At 40.7% G+C, this 20,305-nt stretch overlaps 1 long non-coding RNA gene and 1 other non-coding gene across 2 annotated transcripts; one reads left to right on the top strand and one right to left on the bottom strand.

Moving 5' to 3' along the window:
* Positions 1 to 2,807: 2,807 nt before the first annotated feature.
* LOC106584462 (uncharacterized) lies at positions 2,808 to 4,997 on the top strand. Its single transcript, XR_001323750.3, has 3 exons — positions 2,808 to 2,926; positions 3,363 to 3,513; positions 3,681 to 4,997. It is a non-coding gene; the product is annotated as an uncharacterized LOC106584462 (long non-coding RNA).
* Positions 4,998 to 9,698: 4,701 nt separating this feature from the next.
* LOC106584461 (uncharacterized) lies at positions 9,699 to 15,635 on the bottom strand. The gene is made up of 3 exons (XR_001323744.3): positions 15,377 to 15,635; positions 12,927 to 13,051; positions 9,699 to 11,828 (listed from the first exon to the last, which is right to left on the bottom strand). It is a non-coding gene; the product is annotated as an uncharacterized LOC106584461 (transcript).
* Positions 15,636 to 20,305: the final 4,670 nt, after the last annotated feature.

The following is a 20,305-nucleotide window of genomic DNA, read 5'->3' as shown; positions in this document are numbered from 1 at the left end:
GCTAGCATTAAACTTATCTTATCAAAAAACAATCAATCTTCACATAACATGTCACGCGTGCTCCGTCTCTGGCCTCTAGGTCTCCAGGCTGCTCGTTATGGCGCACACCTGTCACTATCGTTACGCACACCTGCACGTCATCAGACTCACCTGGACTCCATCACCTCCCTGATTACCTTCCCTATATATGTCACTCCCTTCGGTTCCTTCCCCAGGTGTTATTGTTTCTGTTCCTGTGTCATATCTGTGTGTTGTTCATGTTTCTTATTTTTGTATTATGTTGTGTTTAGTCATTAAAACACTCACTCCCTGAACTTGCTTCCCGACTCAGCGCACTTCGTTACAAATTACTAGTTAACTACACATGGTTGATGATATTACTAGGTTAATTAGCTTGTCCTGCGTTGAATATAATCAATGCAGTGCCTGTTAATTTATCATCGAATCAAAGCCTACTTCAACTTCGCCAAACGTGTGATGATTTAACAAAAGCGCATTCGCAAAAAAAGCACAATCTTTGCACAAATGTACCTAACCATAAACATCAATGCCTTTCTTAAAATCAATACACAGAAGTATATTTTTTTAAACGTGCATATTTAGTTCAAGTTAGCAGGTAATATTAACTAACAGTGCTGTTTATGACTTCAAGCCTATCAACTCCCGAGATTAGGCTGGCAATACTAAAGTGCCTATTAGAACATCCAATAGTCAAAAGGTATATGAAATACAAATGGTAGAGAAATAGTTGGCGCGTCATATTTCCTATAATAACTACAACCTAAAACTTCTTAACTGGGAATATTGAAGACTCATGTTAAAAGGAACCACCAGCTTTCATATGTTCTCATGTTCTGAGCAAGGAATTTAAACGTTAGCTTTTTTACATGGCACATATTGCACTTTTACTTTCTTCTCACACACTGTGTTTTTACATTATTTAAACCAAATTGAACGTTTCATTATTTACTTGAGACTAAATTTATTTTTTTAAATGTATTATATTAAGTTAAAATAAAAGGGTTCATTGTTCATTCAGTATTGTTGAAATGATATATATATATATATATCTATATATATATATATATATATATATATATATATATATACACACACACAAGAATTGTCCGATTAATTGGTATCTGCCTTTTTTGGTCCTACAATAAATCGGTATCGGCGTTGAAAATTCATAATCGATCGACCTCTAGTATGGAAACAGGTGAATTAACACTCCTCAGTTAGCAGGCTCAGTTAGCAAGCTAAAACCCGCATGGTAGCAAATATTAACTAGCTGAAATTGTTAACAAGTTAGAAATGATTTAAACACACTTTGCTGTATGCTACTATTTACTAGTTAACAAAAAATTGTTAATGTCATAAAATATATTCATCTCACCCAGTATTGTAATCAAAACTTACCAGAAAGCATGTAGTCCTTGGCTTAGACAGTGTAGTAGTGCGGGCTCAATAGCATCTCATATGTGTGCAAGATCTTGAGAATCAGCTGTACATGTGATGGAAGAGTGCGCTGTACATGTGATAGAAGAGTGCACTGCACATGTGATGGAAGAATGCACTGTGCATGCAGAGGGTTGCAATTCCATTGAATCGATGATAGTTTAACCAAAATATGCCACAAGACCTAGAATTGCCTTATGTGTATCCCACAAAAAAAGGTTCACTGTTATAAGCTAACCTTTTTTATGAATTTAAGCAAAATCTCCGGGCTTAATTTCCCATGGAAAATTTCCGGAAAGAATTTACCGGAAATTTACCGGAAAGTTTCTGCCCCTTGGCAACCCTACTCACCCCTAATGTCAGAGTCACTCGTACTCCCTTGGCCATTCCTACAGGGGAAATTAATGGATGAATGGGTTTTTAGGATAAACGCCAAAAATAAGGTCTGAGGTTAAAGATCTCCTAAACCTGTGTTTACCACAGACCTTATTTTCTGTTTATCCAAAACCCAGCAGATCCGACACCTTGATTACAGCTGCATTACAGGGTTTGACAGGCCGTTTGCTTAAATTAAGACACAGCGGAGCTGGCGAGAGATATGGCTCAGAAAACATTCCTCAATCCATGGATGAGAAATTGCATTGTACTTGGAATTGTTCCATTATCCCAACTGTTACAGTGAGATGACTGAACATAGCTGCAGGAAATAGCAGTCATTCAATCTTCTCGGTGTAACAGTTGGGATAACGGGGCATTTCAAAATAAAATAAAAATTCAACACTCACAGCCGACGAAGATATTAACATTTTATATTCATCCAATGTCTGGCATGTTTTTGGATGACGTGATAAAATCATCACTGCTCACGCTTCTCCCTGTACACACTGAGTGCTAGCGAGCATGTGTAAACCAGATGCAATCCAGATCTGTCCAAAATAATCCCAATGCGTTTCTATGGGTTTACTGTGGACCTAAGCATCTCCTCATTATATAAAGATCTCTGTATGGAGGTAAATCATTGACATAATGATTTGATTGTGTAGAATAGATTTGTAGGTGTAAACAACATTTGCTGATGTAACATGAAATAATAATCTGTAGTTGTGATCGCATTCGCAAACTTATTATTTATTCTGTACACCTGCGCATGTCAATTTTGTGTGCTCAGACCTTTGGCAGTGCTTTATAGTGCCCTACCTTGATAAAAATATTTGTAGATGTGCAAACAGCAATTACTAAGCAGAGAGAGAGAGCAGGAGCTCTTGGAGGTGGGACCTGTTTCTTCTAACAAATCAGATGAGGTTTTCATAGACCAGTATACTCTACACTGGTTGGTTGGTGACAGCTCACACGGGCTGTGATCGTCTGGCGCAACCACCTGTCAATCGCAATGTGCATTACAAGGTTACCACTGAGACTGATTGCGCAAAGTCCACCAAAGAAACCCAACTGTTAGCTGTCATGGCGGGTAAGTTTAAATGTCTTTCTTTTATGGCTAGGTAGCAAGCTTTTTTTCTTCTTTGTAATATGTTTTTGGAAGCTATAAGCTATTGTTATTAAAAGTTTGTAACTAGCGTTGTAGTCTACCTAATCAATTTCGATAGCTAGTGTCAAAGTTATTTTGCAAACAATTTTTAAGCTAGCTAGCTTGATTCTGTATAGAGCCATAGCTTGCTGTTCGAGAGTGGCCATAGCTAGCTGGCTAGCATCATTATTAAAAAATACATATTATTCACCTGCTAAGACCTAGCAACTGACATAAATCCCATGATTTACTGATCACCCAGTTAGATCTGGTGTTTTAGTAGAAGCACAACTGAAGGTAGAAAATAATTTATTTAGGGTTTGACATTGTCAGCCAATGTCAAAGCTATCTAAACCGTTTACAAATTGTCTGTCTCCAGGCTGAAATCCACTCCCGAACGGACCCCGTCAGCTCCACAATGCCCCGGGGGATGCGAAGGACATCCAGAACACTCTGGCAAAAGCATCAACACCATTGAAAACCCAGTCAGCTAGCCTCAGCCGTGGAGAACCTGAAGAATATCTTCTCAGGTATGTTCAGCTGCACCGTTGCATGCCGCTTGATTGGGAATTATTGTTGGCTTGCGTTGCATTTGATGTGGCACAATGTATTTGTGTGTGTATATATATATATATATATATATATATATATATATATATATATATATATATATATATATATTTCTCCTCCCTTCCAGTGCAGTGCCTGAGATGGTGGCAAACACTCCGTTAATGACAAAGTATGCTGATCTGCTGGAGGTTCAGCACAAGCTGATGAACCTGGAGTGCTCATGGAATGACCTCATGTACGATCACTACCGCATGGGCAGCAAGAACCCGCACAACATGAACCTAATTTGAAACTACTTTGGCAAGGTGTAGGGCCTGTCGGACAACCAGGCCAAGCAACTCTGGATAGCACTGCAGCGCGCCATGTGCAAGGCTGGAGGCCAAAGTGAGCAGTGACTCTGATGCAGTGCTTCCCAAAACATTACAACACCTTGACAGGTTCTTCAAGCTCTACCATAAAACTGTGTCCATGAGGGTGCAGCGGATCTGACAGCCAACAAGATTGTGTCCCTCACCTGGGTCCTCAATTAATACATACAAAACTAAGTCTGTACTGCCCTCTCTGTGGCTAATGTAACATCAGTGAAATATCTGGGCACCAGTCCAATCATACAGTGCATTCGGAAAGTATGCAGACCCCTTGATTTTTTCCACATCTTGTTACGTTATAGCTTTATTCTAAAATTAATTCAATAATTATTTCCCCCTCAACCTACACACAATAGCCCATAATGGCAAATCAAAAACAGGTTTGTAGATTTTTTTGCAAATGTACTCAAAATTAAAAACGAAAATATCAAATTTACATAAGTATTCAGACCCTTGACTCAGTACTTTGTTGAAGCACCTTTGACAGCGATTACAGCCTTGAGTCGTCTTGAGTATGAAACACCTGTATTTGGGGAGTTTCTCCCATTCTTCTCTGCAGATACTCTCAAGCTCTGTCAGGTTGGATGGGGAGTGTTGCTGCACAGCTATTTGCAGGTCTCTCGAGATGTTCGATCAGGTTCAAGTCCGGGCTCTGGCTGGGCCACTCAAGGACATTCAGAGACTTGTCCCGAAGCCACTCCTGTGTTGTCTTGGCTGTGTGCTTAGGGTCGTTTTCCTGTTGGAAGGTGACCCTTCGCCCCAGTCTGAAGTCCTGAGCGCTCTGGAGCAGGTTTCATCAAGGATCTCTGTACTTTGCTCCTGCTCCATTCATCTTTCCCTCAATCCTGACTAGTCTCCCAGTCCCCGCAGAAAAACATCCCCACAGCATGACGCTGCCACCACCATGCTTCACCGTAGGGATGGTTCCAGGTTTAATCCATTTTAGAATAAGGTTGTAAGGTAATTATGTGGAAAGTCAAGGGGTCTGAGTATTTTCCGAATACAAAAGTATCTTGTTTGTTTAGCCTGCCTGCATTACATGGGAACCACCAATAAATTATAGCTATTCTCTCTGATTTTCTGTGAATGGGTGTGTGTTTCTGTATGTACTGTAACAGTGTTGCTTCCGTTCCTCTCCTTGCCCCAACCTGAGCACGAACCAGGTACCCTCTGAACACATTGACAACTGTCACCCACAAAGCATTGTTACCTATCGCTCCACAAAGCTGAGGCCCTTTTAAAGCTAGGGAAACTACTACTTCTAGGTTTCAGAGCGGGTAAAGTCACTGATTGAATGCATGTGTCTGCACCCTGTATATTCAGGCATTGCCGTATGTCTAAATGTCCACAGTACATTACACCACATACATGGTTCTCTCATTTATATATCTGATTGTGTTCCAGTGTGGAGCAGAGCAATTATAATAATAGTTATTAAAAGGTTAACAAGGTTTAGTTGTGCAGAAAGACAAGCTTACATTCTCTCACAGTCCAACATCAGAATGGCTGCACAAGGCTCTGCAGATGGGCGGGCGGACAGGAAGATACAAAGCCATAGGCTTCTGTGTAAGTCGATCAAATAAAGCAATTTGGAGAGCCTGACGCAGAATTGAACACTCACTTGTAACTCATCTTCATTGATGCCATCTGTATACCATTTCTACCAATTGGCCAAAGATGATAGGTGTGCTGTCATAATATATATGTATAAACTTAAGTGGTTCATTTAAAATCTTTGGGGAATATTGATATTGGCGAGTCCAACAACACCAACCCGAGTTCTATGTAATTTCTCTGTTTCAAGCCATTTGTCTAAGGGTTTTAGTACCGTTATGTTTGACTAGTACACCTTCCTACCATCAGGGTGCAGGACAGTCTTTGCCAGTGAGAACCATGAGGGGCCTAGCTTTGTGCCTGCCTCCAGTAGGCTACCGAGTGAGAAAGGCTGCATTCTGTTCTACTAGCCCCTCTGCACCCCCAACTCCCCTGAAGTACTAGCACCATATCCTACCCCTATTTAGTAGTGGTCTTCAGTGATGTGCACGGCTGCAAGTTTGTTCCTCCATGCCTGGAAAAGGTCCAGAAGATCCAACGTGCACCTGGTTTGCGTCCCAGTATTGTGTTAATTGTTTTCACAGCCCTGTAAGTAATGAGACTTTAAGACTGTGACCACTCAATTAGGATTAACATTACTATTCATGTGTGAGCTACTATGTCATCTATCTGGAGTTAGGGTGACCACAAGTCCCTGATTGTGCGGACAGTCCCACATTTTGTCTCTTTGTCCTAAACAATCATGACCCGCATTTTATCAACAAACTCAAACACCACCAATTTAACTTTTTTTGTTGATTTGTCCTGTATTTCAGTCAGACATTCCAACCGGTCTCTTGCATGCACGTTGCACTGATGAAAACATATACAGTCCCAGTCAAAAGTTTGGATACAACTACTCATTCAAGGGTTTCTCTTTATTTTTACTATTTTTTAAATTGTACAAAAATAGTGAAGACATCAAAACGATAAAATAACACATATGGAATCATGTAGTAACCAAAAAAGGGTTAAACAAATCAAAATATATTTTATATTTCAGATTACTCAAAGTAGCCACCCTTTGCTTTGATGACAGCTTTACACACTCTTGGCATTCTCTCAACCAGCTTCATGAGGTAGTCACCTGGAATGTATTTCAATTAAAAGGTGTGCCTTGGTAAAAGTTAATTTGTGGAATTTCTTTCCTTCTTAATGCGTTTGAGCAAATCAGTTGTGTTGTGACAAGGTAGGAGTGGTATAGAGAAGATAGCCCTATTTGGTAAAAGAGCATGTCCATATTATGGCAAGGACACCTCAAATAAGCAAAGAGAAATGACAGTCCTTCATTACTTCAAGACATGAAGGTTATTGAACACGGAAAATTTCAAAAGAACTTTTAAAGTTTCTTCAAGTGCAGTCGCAAAAACCATCAAGCGCTATGACGAAGCTGGCTCTCATGAGGACCGCCACAGGAAAGGAAGACCCAGAGTTAACTCTGCTGCAGAGGATAAGTTCATTAGAGTTACCAGCCTCAGAAATTGCAGCCCAAATAAATGCTTCACATAGTTCAAGTAACAGACACATCTCAAAATCAACCGTTCAGAGGAGACTGCGTGAATCAGGCCTTCATGGTCGAATTGCTGCAAAGAAACCACTACTAAATGACACCAATAACAAGAGACTTGCTTGGGCCAAGAAACACGAGCAATGGACATTAGACCACTGGAAATTTGAGATTTTTGGTTTCAACTGCCGTGTATTTGTGAATTGCAGTGTCGGTTTACGGATGATCTCTGCATGTCTGGCTCCCACCATGAAACATGGAGGAGGTGGTGTGATGGTGCTTTTCTGGTGACACTTTCTGTGATTTATTTAGAATTCAAGGCACACTTAACCAGCATGACTACCACAGCCTTCTGCAGCAATACACCATCCCATCTGGTTTGCGCTTAGTGAGACTATGATTTGTTTTTCAACAGGACAATGACCCAACACACATCCAGGCTGTGTAAAGGCTATTTGACCAACGAGAGTGGAGTGCTACATCAGATGACCTGGCCTCCACGATCACCTGACCTAAACCCCATTGAGATGGTTTGGGATGAGTTGGACCGCAGAGTGAAGGAAAAGCAGCCAACAAGTGCCCAGCATATGTGGGAACTTCTTCAAGACTGTTGGAAAAGCATTCCAGGTGAAGCTGGTTGAGAGAATGCCAAGTGGGTGCAAAGCTGTCATCAAGGCAAAGGGTGGCTACTTTGAAGAATATAAAATATATTTTGATTTGTTTAACCGTTTTTTGGTTACTACATGATTCCATATCTGTTATTTATTTGTTTTGATGTCTTCACTGTTATTCTATAATGTAGAAAATAGTAAAAATAAAAAATAAACTTTGTCATGTATGTATATCTTAAGGATGAGGTAGCGTAAGCTTAACGGTGATGTTAAACACTTCTCCAATTGTTGAGATCTGATATTCTGCGCAGTGCAAGAAGATACGTAGGCAGGCAATGTCATAGGCCTATCATCAACTAATATTTCTCAATTCCTTCCGGGCTAAATTTCTGCTAACATAAGAGGACAGTTAGGCCTCCTAACTACTTACAAAAAAATATGCTTCTGATGAAGAGCTACAAAAGTAAGTAAATAGCCATATTAGACTGAAAGATATAAAGTTTATTACACCCGGGCAGCAAGTAGCCAACTACTTGCTGCCCGGGTGTGGATGATTACATAATGATTAATTAGTATTCTACATAACATCATCAAATACACTGAGTATACAAAACATTAAGAACACTTGTTCTTTCCATGACAGACTGACCAGGTGAAAGCTCTGATCCCTTATTGATGTCGCTTGTTAAATCATGGGTTCCCAAACTTTTTTGGCCCGCAACTCCATTTTGATATCTGAAAATTCCCACGACCCCAACCATATGGGGAAAAAAAAAATTATATATATATATATATATATATATATATATATATATATAAAATTAACAGCCAATGATAACTTTTTTTTATTGGAGCTATGGCAGTCAATTGCAAAACAGTCTAACAGCATTTCTGATTGTATTCTCAACTCACCATCATATACTTTTAATGTGAGGCTTTGACAGCCAATGGCAAATTAGTCTGACATCTCACCACCACCAATGAGATGGGTGTGCTTGAAGCATGTTGCATCGGAGCTTCTCAAAAGTCAGGGGGCGTTGGTTGACAGTCTGCACCTTACCTCTCCTGTCACATCCAACATGGATTGATATTTGTTTTTAATGCAGACAAGAGTACTGAATCAGTGTACCATGAGTTTTAATGCTCGGAGGGAGACGGCACAGTATTTTGAGTCAGGAACCAAAACTCCTCCATGGCGACACGTGAATGAGTTGTCTGCAGCAGTCGGTCACATCACAGCTCGATCAGCTGTTCAATCTCACTTACCGGCATGTCAACCGAGCCAGGATCACAGTTAAACGGATTTCGCTGAGTCGATCACTCATCTGTAGAATTGTTTTGTATTTCCTCTGAGTGCAGAGGCCTGCTCACCGTCCCGTGATAGAGGGAGCACCATCTCTGCAAAAGCCCACCATTCAATCGATTTTTCATCAATATAGCCACGTAGCACACTGAACATCCCCTGTGCCATATCATGCGCGGGAATAGCATCACCCGACATGTAGCGAACAAAAGTCAATGCATGGGCATCTAGGCCCTCACAGCTAACGTCCATTTGGAGAGCATAAGGTGGCAAGTTGAGTCGTTCAGTCAGTTTCCTCTTGATTGCTAGCTATAGCATAAATTCTTAGTTTCACACTGTTATCTGATAATGGTATTGATGTGAGTTTCTGTGCCTCTGCCTCTCCACACATTGTTTTCACCATATCAATTGCGGCCGGTAATATCAAAGTCTCTGCAATAGTGAGTGGTTTCATAGCATAGCGGGCTTAGCTATTCACCGTGGGAGTGATTCAAGAGCAACAGTCAAGAGCGGCCTTTCCCCACGATCGACGGGCGCTCTCTGGTTGAAATGTAAGTTTTAGATTTGAATCATTTTCATTTAGAATAAGGTTAACCACGTGACAATGGTTTTGAGCGACAAAGCCAATATTATTATGTTGGCGTTTTTTTAAAATCAGGATTTTGGAAATTCTCCCACGATACCATTTTCATTCAGGTCCCTAGTTTGGGAACCGCTGTGTTAAATCCACTTCAATCAGTGTAGAAGAAGGGAAGGAGACGGCTTAAAAATCCATTCTTTAACCTTTGTGACAATTGAGACATGGATTGTTTGTGTGGCAATCAGAGGGTAAATGGGCAAGACAAAAAATGTAAGTGCATTTTGAATGGGGAATGGTAGTAGACAACAGGCGCAACGGTTTGTGTCAACAACTGCATGTGACATGACTAACCAAAATTACAGGGCCATAGATGAATCACAGAGAGGGCAGTACAGACTTAGTTTTGTACGTATTATTTGAGGATCCAGGTGAGGAGGGACACAATCCTGTTGGCCGTCAGATCCTCTGCACCCTCATGGACACAGTGTTATGGTAGAGCTGTCAAGGTGTTGAGAAGAACCTGTCAAGGTGTTGAGAAGCACTGCACCAGCGTCACTGCTCACTGTGGCCTCCAGCCTTGCCCATGGCACGCTGCAGCACTATGCACAGTTGCTTGGCCAGGTCCTACGACAGGCCTTGCACCTTGCCAAAGCACACTAAACCAAAATATAAACGGAACATGTTAAATTTGGGTCCCATGTTTCATAAGCTAAAATAAAAGACCCCAGAAATGTTCCATATGCACAAAAAGCTTATTTCTCTCAAATTTTGAGCACAAATTTGTTTACATCCCTGTTAGTGAGCATTTCTCCTTTGCCAAGATAATCCATCCACCTAACAGGAGTGGCAAATCAATAAATTGATTAACCAGCATAATCATTACACAGGTGCACCTTGTGCTGGGGACAATAAAAGGCCACAAAAATGTACAGTTATGTCACACAAAACAATGCCACAGATGTCTTAAGTTGAGGGAGCGTGCAATTGGTGTGCTGACTGCAGGAATGTCCACCAGAGCTGTTGCCAGAGAATGTAATGTTAATTTCTCTACCCTAAGCCTCCTCCAACGTTGTTTTGTCAGTACGTCCAACCGGCCTCACAACCACGGACCACGGTTATGGCGTTTTGTGGGCGAGCGGTTTGCCGATTGCAATGTTGTGAACAGAGTGCCCCATGGTGGCAATGGGGTTATGATATAAGCAGGCATAAACTATGGACAACGAATACAATTAGATTTTATTGATGGCAATTTGAATGCACAGAGATACCGTGATGAGATCCTGAGACCCATTGTCGTGCCATTCATCTGCCTTCATCACCTCACGGTTCAGCATGATAATGCACGGCCCCATGTCGCAAGGACTATACATCATTCCTGGAAGCTGAAAATGTCCCATTTCTTCCATGGCCTGCATACTCACCAGACATGTTACCTATTGAGCATGTTTGGAATGCTCTGGATCGACGTGTACGACAGCGTGTTCCAGTTCCCACCAATATCCATCAACTTCGCACAGCCATTGAAGAGGAGTGGGACAACATTTCACAGGCCACAATCAGCCTGATCAACTATATGCAAAGGAGATGTGCTGCGTTGCATGAGGTAAATGGTGGTCACACCAGATACTGACTGGTTTTCTGATCCACGCCCCTACCTTTTTTTAAGGTATCTGTGACCAAAAGATGCATATCTGTATTCCCAGTCATGTGAAATCCCATAGATTAGGGACTAATTAATATCTTTCAATTGACTGATTTCCTTATATGAACTGTAACTCAGTAAAATCTTTAAAAAATTGTTGCATGTTGAGTTTCTATTTTGCTTCAGTATATTTTCGAATGAGGTTCATTTTGTGCATGTTCTTGCTGCCCATGCCGTACTGATTCTACATGAGATCATTCCATGAGCACTCCAGGTTCATCAGATTGTAGTGGTTCTCCAGCAGTTCTGCTTGCTTTATCATTAACGGAGTGTCTGCCACCATCTCAGGCACCACACAGGAAGGGATGAGAAATATGAATATATACAAATACATTGTAACTGTACAGTGTCACATCAAATGCAATGCGAGCCAACAATAATAATTCCCAATCAAGTGGCATGTAATTGTGAAGCTTAACATACCTGAGAAGATATTCTTCAGGTTCTCCACGGCTGAGCCAACGGACCGTGTTGCATCCCAGCATATTTCACATCGTCAATGGTGTTGATGCTTTTGCCAAGGAGTTCTGGGTGTCCTTCACGTCCCCCAGGGCATTGTGGAGTTGACGGAGGCCTGAACAGACCCAGTCTAACTGGAAGTGGATTGCAGCCTGGAGAATGGGGACAGTAAATGGTTTAGATACAGTTTTACATTAATCAAAGGGCAGTAGCTAAAGATTTACAGAGCGCAGCCATTGTCAAAGCAACCTCTTAAGGATCAGACCCTTTGGAAAAAAAATAATAAAAAAAATAAATAAAAAACAATCACCAAAAATGACATGCCCGAATCTAACTGCCTGTAGCTCAGGTAAGGATATGCATATTCTTGATACCATTTGAAAGGTAACACTTTAAAAAGTTTATGGAAATGTTAAATGAATGTAGGAGAACATAACACATTAGATCTGGTAAAAGAAAATACAAAGAAAAAACGTATTTTTTTGTACCATGATCTTTGAAATGCAAGAGAAAAGTCACATTCAGCCAGGAAGCTGGATGTAATTTAGATGGTGCCCACAAGAGGGCAACAGTGTATGTGCAAAGTTTCAGACTGATAACTTCAAGAATGAGGAAGCTACATGTATTTTTTTTATTTTACCTAGGCAAGTCAGTTAAGAACAAATTCTTATTTTCAAATGACGGCCTAGGAACAGTGGGTTAACTGCCTTGTTCAGGGCAGATTTTTACCTTGTCAGCTCGGGGATTCGATCTTGCAACCTTTCGGTTACAAGTCTAACGGTCTAACCACTAGGCTACCTGCAGCCCCATGACATTTAGTATGATGTCACCCAGGTGTCCTTCACGATTTGCCCAAATGTACCCAAGTGGCCGGATTGGTAAATCGATACATTTTTAAGAACATAACTATAGAGAACATACAAAAATGCTATGCTAATAAAATATACAAGTTTACACACTCCCAGGAATGTCATACATTATGGATCATTAGCTTCCCTACATAAAATGTACTAACAGGAGACGCGACAAGAACGCTGATCCAATGTCTCCAAACACAGAAGTGAAATATTTAAGGGCCAAATTAGCAGCCAACACTGATCTAATGTCATAAGTGAACACACCACACAAAGTAAAATAATAAATAAAAGTTCTAAAATAGTACACACTATTTACAGTTACAGAATTTAGAACACGCTCTACATGAGATTGTGCTGCTGGTCCCAAGTCCCTTTCTGCTGTAAAGCACTTACTTGTAGGCTGGCTGGGTATTCCCACCTCTAGATGGCCAGGCGGGGGTTTGTTGTGGAGCCAGAGAGAGCAGCAATCAGACTAAGTGGGGGATGGAGGACTTGATTGTGGTCTCTTTGAAGTAAGTCTTTACCACAAAAAAAAATATTAAAAAAAAATCAGTAAGAACTCAAGTTTATTACTTATTTTATTGAACCTTTATTTTAGCAATACATCAAATAAACAACAACACATCTATAAACATATATTATATAGAGTGGGGAACACTGTGGTGAAGTGTGTGAACCAATTATTTTTAAATTAACCTTTATTTAACTAGGCAAGTCAGGACAAATTCTTATTTACAATGACGCCTATCCCGCCAAACCCGGACGACGCTGGGCCAATTGTGCGCCGCCCTATGGGACTCCCAATCACGGCCGTATGTGATGCAGCCTGGATTCGAACCAGGTACTGCAGTGTGTTAGACCACTGCGCCAGTCGGGAGCCCAAATGTGTATTGTATGTTGACTTTGACATGTTGTGGCTTTCGGATTTACAATATCAATATAAAAGACTCGTATTTCACTTACCAGTCTAAGGTAATGTTAGCGTCCTCTCCTTTAGCTGTTGTCTATGACACTTTCCCGGTAGATTTCTGCTAGAATATCGTCCAAAATCTGTATACCTGGACTTTCATTTAGCTTTTCCAGTATTAGTAGCCATATTGTAAGTTCAACATTTGCAAAACACTTCGTTTTCATAACTCATAGATATGCGTAACCCGCTTCAACATATTCTTGCATAAATGTCCAAACAGAACTAGCCTCCTGGCGCATTAGTTAGCTGAAAGATCGTGCAACGGACGAAGGGATTCCACATACTCTCGTAAAGCACAGCTCATTGGCTATCTAGCTAGCTTGGTTTCAAAACAATAGGTGGTCATTTGACAAAGATACAGTCAATCAAGTGAACACAGCCCGTGTCGTCGGCGCGCACGGATGTCTTCCTAGCTAAAATTGGTTTCCCAGTGGATTGACTGAATGCAGACTGATCTAGCAAAGGTTGGTTACTTTTTCGCGTGTGAGGAATAAATACGAATGGAATTTGACTGGTTGAAACAACGTTTAGCATTACATTTTCACAGATTTCTTTCTTTGCAAGTTGAACAAGTGGAAATTCAAAATTGATCGTGCATACTATATGGACCGTTTTAGGGTATGAAAAAGGATTTTATCTAACAAAACGACACTACATGTTATCTCTGGGACCCTTGGGATGACAAATCAGAGCAAGATTTCGGAATGTAAGTAAATATTTTACCTTCATATGTGAATGTATCAAACCTGTCACGGTGAAAAGTGTTTTGTTGTTCTGCACTCTCCTCAAACAATAGCATGGCATTTTTTCGCTGTAATAGCTACTGTAAATTGGACAATGTAGTTAGGAATTGCAATTCCTCAAGAACTTAAGCTTCCTGCCCATATAACACACATATGTACCAACATTTTTTTTTCCTCGCTAAAAACTGTTGTTGTTGACAGATTATGCTTATTGAGTAACAACTGTCCCGTAGACGGGACATCGATCCCTACATATTTAACAAATTATTTTCTACCTTCAGTCTGACTTCTACTAAAACTCCAGATCTAACTGGGTGATCAATAAATCATGGGATTTATGTCAGTTGCAAGGTTTTAGCAGGTGAATGATTCATTTTCTAATGATTATGCTAGCTAGCTGTGGCTCCATACAGAATCAAGTTTAAAAATAGTTTGATTTCAGAAGCTACCATCAGACTACAACTTAAGAGTTAAACTCTTTAACAACAATGACTTGGACAATTGCTTTCAAACACGTATTACAAAGTAGAAAATAGCTTGTTACCTATCCATAAAAGAAATACATTTAAACTTACCGACCATGACAACTAACAGCTGTGCTTCTTTGGTGGACATTGTACAAGCAGTCTCAGTGGTAACCTAGTAATGCACGTCGTGATTGACAGGTGGTTGCGCCTGACAACACAGCCCGTGTGAGCTGTCACCAACCAACCAGTGTAGAGTATGCTGGTCTATCAAAAACCTCATCTGATTGGTTAGAAGAAACAGGTCTGTCTGTCTGTCTCTCTCTCTCTCTCTCTCTCTGCCAAAATTCTGAGCGTGCAGGTGTACAGATGCAATTATTGCTTGCAAATATTAAGTTACACGTTTGCGAATCATTGGTTGCAAATGCCATTACAACCACATTTCCCCCCCATGTTCACAACTCATCAGTTACACGTTTGAGAACGTGTTTACAACTACTGTACAGACTATTACTTAATGTTGACAACTCATCAGTTACACTTTCAAATTGTGTTTACAACTATACATCTATTCTACACACTCATCATTATGTCAATGATTTACCTCCATATCTATGTCGCTATTGCGCCCCTTAATTAGAAAGACGTATTGAGTAGCTAACAAACCTGCTCTGTGTAGCTTTAACGTTATATCAGGCTCAGGTTGAAGAACAATGTCGAGCAGCCTCTGTAGACGGACAACTTCCTCCTGATACTCTGCTACCGTTTTTTCAACGACCCCGAATATCTCTTCGGCAGCAGCTGTTAATCTCTCGTTGAGAAAAACCCTCAACAATTGTATTTTAAACATTTTTAGATAATGCAAGTGGAGTATATACTAGATAGCAAGCTGTGTTGTTTTCATCACGTGGCACGGCATGAAAGACAAAAGCATCCGGTTGGTTATCAGCGTCTCGTCAGCAACACTTGAAAAGTACTTCTGGGTCACGGAATTTCTCAAAATAAAAGTCTCCCACGTAATAGTAGAAACGTGTCAATAACCTGTGATTATGAATGACATATGAAAAATAATTGTCTAAACATTAACAATGATTCATATTTGTTCATATTTAAGTCACATGTGCATTAAAATTGGGTTTTAAAACATGTTCCAAAGTCAAATCACTGTACATGGAATGCATATTAGCTTATAGAGCAACTATTCTGGGTTCCACAGTTCCACAGTAAAAAATATTGTAGGTAATACTCAGTAGGGTCTGTAGAATATAAACTCAGCAAAAAAAAGAAACGTCCCTTTTTCAGGACCCTGTCTTTCAAAGATAATTTGTAAAAATCCAAATAACTTCACTGATCTTCATTATAAAGGGTTTAAACACTGTTTCCCATGCTTGTTCAATGAACCATAAACAATTAATGAACATGCACCTGTGGAACGGTCATTAAGACACTAACAGCTTACAGACGGTAGGCAAATAAGGTCACAGTTATGACAACTTAGGACACTAAAGAGGCCTTTCTACTGACTCTGAAAAACACCAAAAGAAAGATGCCCAGGGCCCCTGCTCATCTGCGTGAACATGCCTTAGGCATGCTGCAAGGAGGCATGAGGACTGCAGATGTGGCCAGGGCAATAAATTGCAATGTCCGTACTGTGAGACACCTAAGACAGCGCTACAGGGAGACAGTACGGACAGCTGATTGTCCTCGCAGTGGCAGATCACATGTAACAACACCTGCACAGGATCAGTACATCCGAACATCACACCTGTGGGACAAGTACAGGATGGCAACAACAACTGCCCGAGTTACACCAGGAACGCACAATCCCTTCATCAGTGCTCAGACTGTCCGCAATAGGCTGAGAGAGTCTAGACTGAGGGCTTGTAGGCCTTTTGTAAGGCCACCAGACATCACCGGCAACAACGTCGGCTATGGGCACCAACCCACCGTCGCTGGACCAGACAGGACTTGCAAAAAGTGCTCTTCACTGACGAGTCGCGGTTTTGTCTCACCAGGGGTGATGGTCGAATTCACGTTTATCGTCGAAGGAATGAGCGTTACACCCAGGCCTGTACTCTGGAGCAGGATCAATTTGGAGGTGGAGGGTCTGTCATGGTCTGGGGCAGTGTGTCACAGCATCATCGGACTGAGCTTGTTGTCATTGCAGGCAATCTCAACGCTGTTCATTACAGGGAAGACATCCTCCTCCCTCATGTGGTACCCTTCCTGCAGGCTCATCCTGACATGACCCTCCAGCATGACAACAGCACCAGCCATACTGCTTGTTCTGTGCGTGATTTCCTGCAAGACAGGAATGTCAGTGTTCTGCCATGGCTAGCGAAGAGTCCGGATCTCAATCCCGTTGAGCACGTCTGGGACCTGTTGGATCGGAGGGTGAGGGCCATTCTCCCCAGAAATGTCCGGGAACTTGCAGGTCCCTTGGTGGAAGAGTGGGGTAACATCTCACAGCAAGAACTGGCAAATCTGGTGCAGTCCATGAGGAGGAGATGCACTGCAGTACTTAATGCAGCTGGTGGCCACACCAGATACTGACTGTTACTTTTGATTTTGATCCCCCCCCCTTTGTTCAGGGACACATTATTCCATTTCTGTTATTCCATTTCTGTTATTCACATGTCTGTGGAACTTGTTCAGTTTATGTCTCAGTTGTTGAATCTTATTATGTTCATAGAAATATTTACACATGTTAAGTTTGCTGAAAATAAACACAGTTGACAGTGAGAGGACGTTTATTTTTTTGCTGAGTTTACATATGGTGTCATTTCATGGGGCTCTGAATAATACAGAGTGTTGCTGGCCTTTTACTCCACCCATTCCATCAGCGCCAATGCGAATCACTGTATATGGAATACATATTGGCTTATAGAGCAAAAACTATTCTGGGTGCCGCAGTAAAAGTATTGTAGGGAATACTCATTAGGGTCTGTGCTTCAGAAAGTATTCATACTCCTTTACTTATTCCACATTTTGTTGTGTTACAGCCTGAATTCAAAATGGATTACATGTATTTATTTTTCTCACCCACCTACACATCCCATTATGACAAAGTGAAGAAATGTTTTCAGAAATGTTTGAAAATGTATTGAAAATGAAATACAGAAATATTATATTTACATAAGTATTCACACCCCTGAGTCAATACATGTTAGAATCACCTTTGGCAGCGATTACAGCTGTCTTTCTGGGTAAGTCTCTAAGTGCTTTTCACACCTGCATTGTACAATATTTGCACATTATTTTTTTTAAATTAGCCAAGCTCTGTCAAGTTTGTTCTTTATCATTGCTAGACAGACATTTTAAAGTCTTGCCATAGATTTTCAATACAATTTAGGTCGAAACTTTAACTAGGCCTCTCAGGAACATTCGATGTCATCTTGGTAAACAACTCTAGTGTATATTTGGCCTTGTGTTATAGGTTGTTGTCCTGCTGAAAGGTGAATTTGTCTTCCAGTGTCTGTTGAAAAGCAGTCTGAGTGACAAAAAGAAAGGACAGGCCAGGGCTCATGATTGAGATATCCATTGCAGTGTGTATAATATTAGTGTAGCCTAGATTTATTTACACCATCCCAGCAGTGAAAAAACTCGTAAAGGAAGTACTTTTTTGTTGTTGTTGTAAGAACGTTACAGACGCACAAATATCATACCCCCAAGACACGCTAACCTCTCACCATAACAATAACATGGGAGGTTAGCATTTTGGGGAGGATATGATATTTGTGCACCTCACACTCACCATTATTCATGATTCATTCAGGACTATCTGTAAGTGTTTAGAAACATATCATATTCTTATTTACAATAAAAGTGAGTCCAAAATCACAAAATACATGATTTACCATTTATGTCTATTGGTCACAAAATAATCTGAAACACAACCAAAACAAACAGCAAATGTATCCAACAAGTTTGTAGATTCACAAGCTTGATGTAATCATTGCGTACTAGGAATATGGGACCAAATACTAAACTTTTGACTATTTTAATACACATAAGTGAATTTGTCCAAATACATTTGGTCCGCTAAAATGGAGGTTCTATGTACTGCTGTAATTTCCAAACGGTTCACCTGATATGGAAAATACCCTCAAATTAAATCTGACAGTGTGCACTTTAACATCATAGTCATTGTACCATTTCAAAGTGCTGGAGTACACAGCCAAAACAACAACAAATGTGTCACTGTCCCAATACTTTTGGAGCTCACTGTAGATTCTACAGACCCTAGTGCAGGGTCCCCCCAACCATCCCTGGGGCGGCAGGGTAGACTAGTGGTTAGAGCGTTGGACTAATAACCAAAAGGTTGCAAGATCGAATCCCTGAGCTGTTGTTCTGCCGCTGAACGAGGCAGTTAACCCACTGTTCCTAGGCTGTCATTGAAGATAGGAATTTGTTCTTAACTGACTTGTCTAGTTAAATAAATTTCAAAACATTGTCCTGTGGCTGAATCTAGTTAATGATCCCTGTCCTAGTGAGTAATCCTAACCACACTGTATTGCATTGAGACCAATGGAGTGGGTGGAGTAGAAAGTGTTTCCTGGGCATATAGACATCCGTCCCCCATGAAATAATACCATATATAGATTCTACAGATCTTACTAAGCACTTCCCAGCCCATTCTTACATTGGCACAAATAATAGTTTTCCTGTATAGTTCTATATTTGTACCGTATAGTGACCAGGCACCCCATTTTAATCTGTTTGACCACAGCAAAAGGCCCCATGAAATGACACCATATAGATTCTGAGTATTCCCAATTCCCAATCCCACTTTTACATCAGCACATACAATGTTTTTTTCTCTGTAAGACAATATGTAATTTATAGGCCTACAGTGTATTGCATTGGGACCAATGAAATGGGTGGAGTAGAAAGGGCTGCTGGCTATTTAGACCACGGTTATCCAGGAAATACACCATATAGACTCTAGTGCTAGATCAATCGGGTCTGTAGAATGTTATCTTCTTTACATGAGTTTTCTTAAACTACAACCATTTATCAATGTGCTCCACCTTATAATAGGATTTATTTTATATAAAGTAGTAATTGTCTTTAGCTGAGAATGTTGTTTTCTTTACATTGTGCACTATTGTGCACTATGAAAAGTTGCAAAAAAATATTGATTTTGGATTATACACATAGCGTTTTACTACAGACTTTTATTTTGATGGCAAATTCGGAAAACAGGAAGTCTTAATTTTGCTACCTGAACACCAGGGTTGCTGCAATGCGCGCTCTTGGTGGTGCAGGAGTAAACACATTTTCCCTATCGCCACCTGCTGGAGTGTAGTGTGAAAAGGTCAGTTAGGCTTCTGAGAATAGTCAGGGCGGTCGGGACCATTGAGCGATAGTAAGGTCGCGACCCAGTGAGAAACCCCGTCACTAGTTCATTTACCACAAACACAAAGTCTGTCTACGCCTCTTACGTTAGGTTACAAAGTCATAAACCCCGCCCATTTCTTCTACCGGATACTGTTGTTGCCGCACAGACATGATCTCTGAGAAGCCAGCAAGAATAAGCAAGACCTAACAAGAATAAAATCGTGACCTTGGCGATTATCCTTCAAAATAATCGTA

Source organism: Salmo salar, chromosome 23 (genome assembly GCF_965601325.2).
Source record: "Salmo salar chromosome 23, fSalSal1, whole genome shotgun sequence".
Lineage (NCBI taxonomy): Eukaryota > Metazoa > Chordata > Actinopteri > Salmoniformes > Salmonidae > Salmo > Salmo salar.
This window is presented reverse-complemented; position numbering and strand designations above follow the sequence as displayed.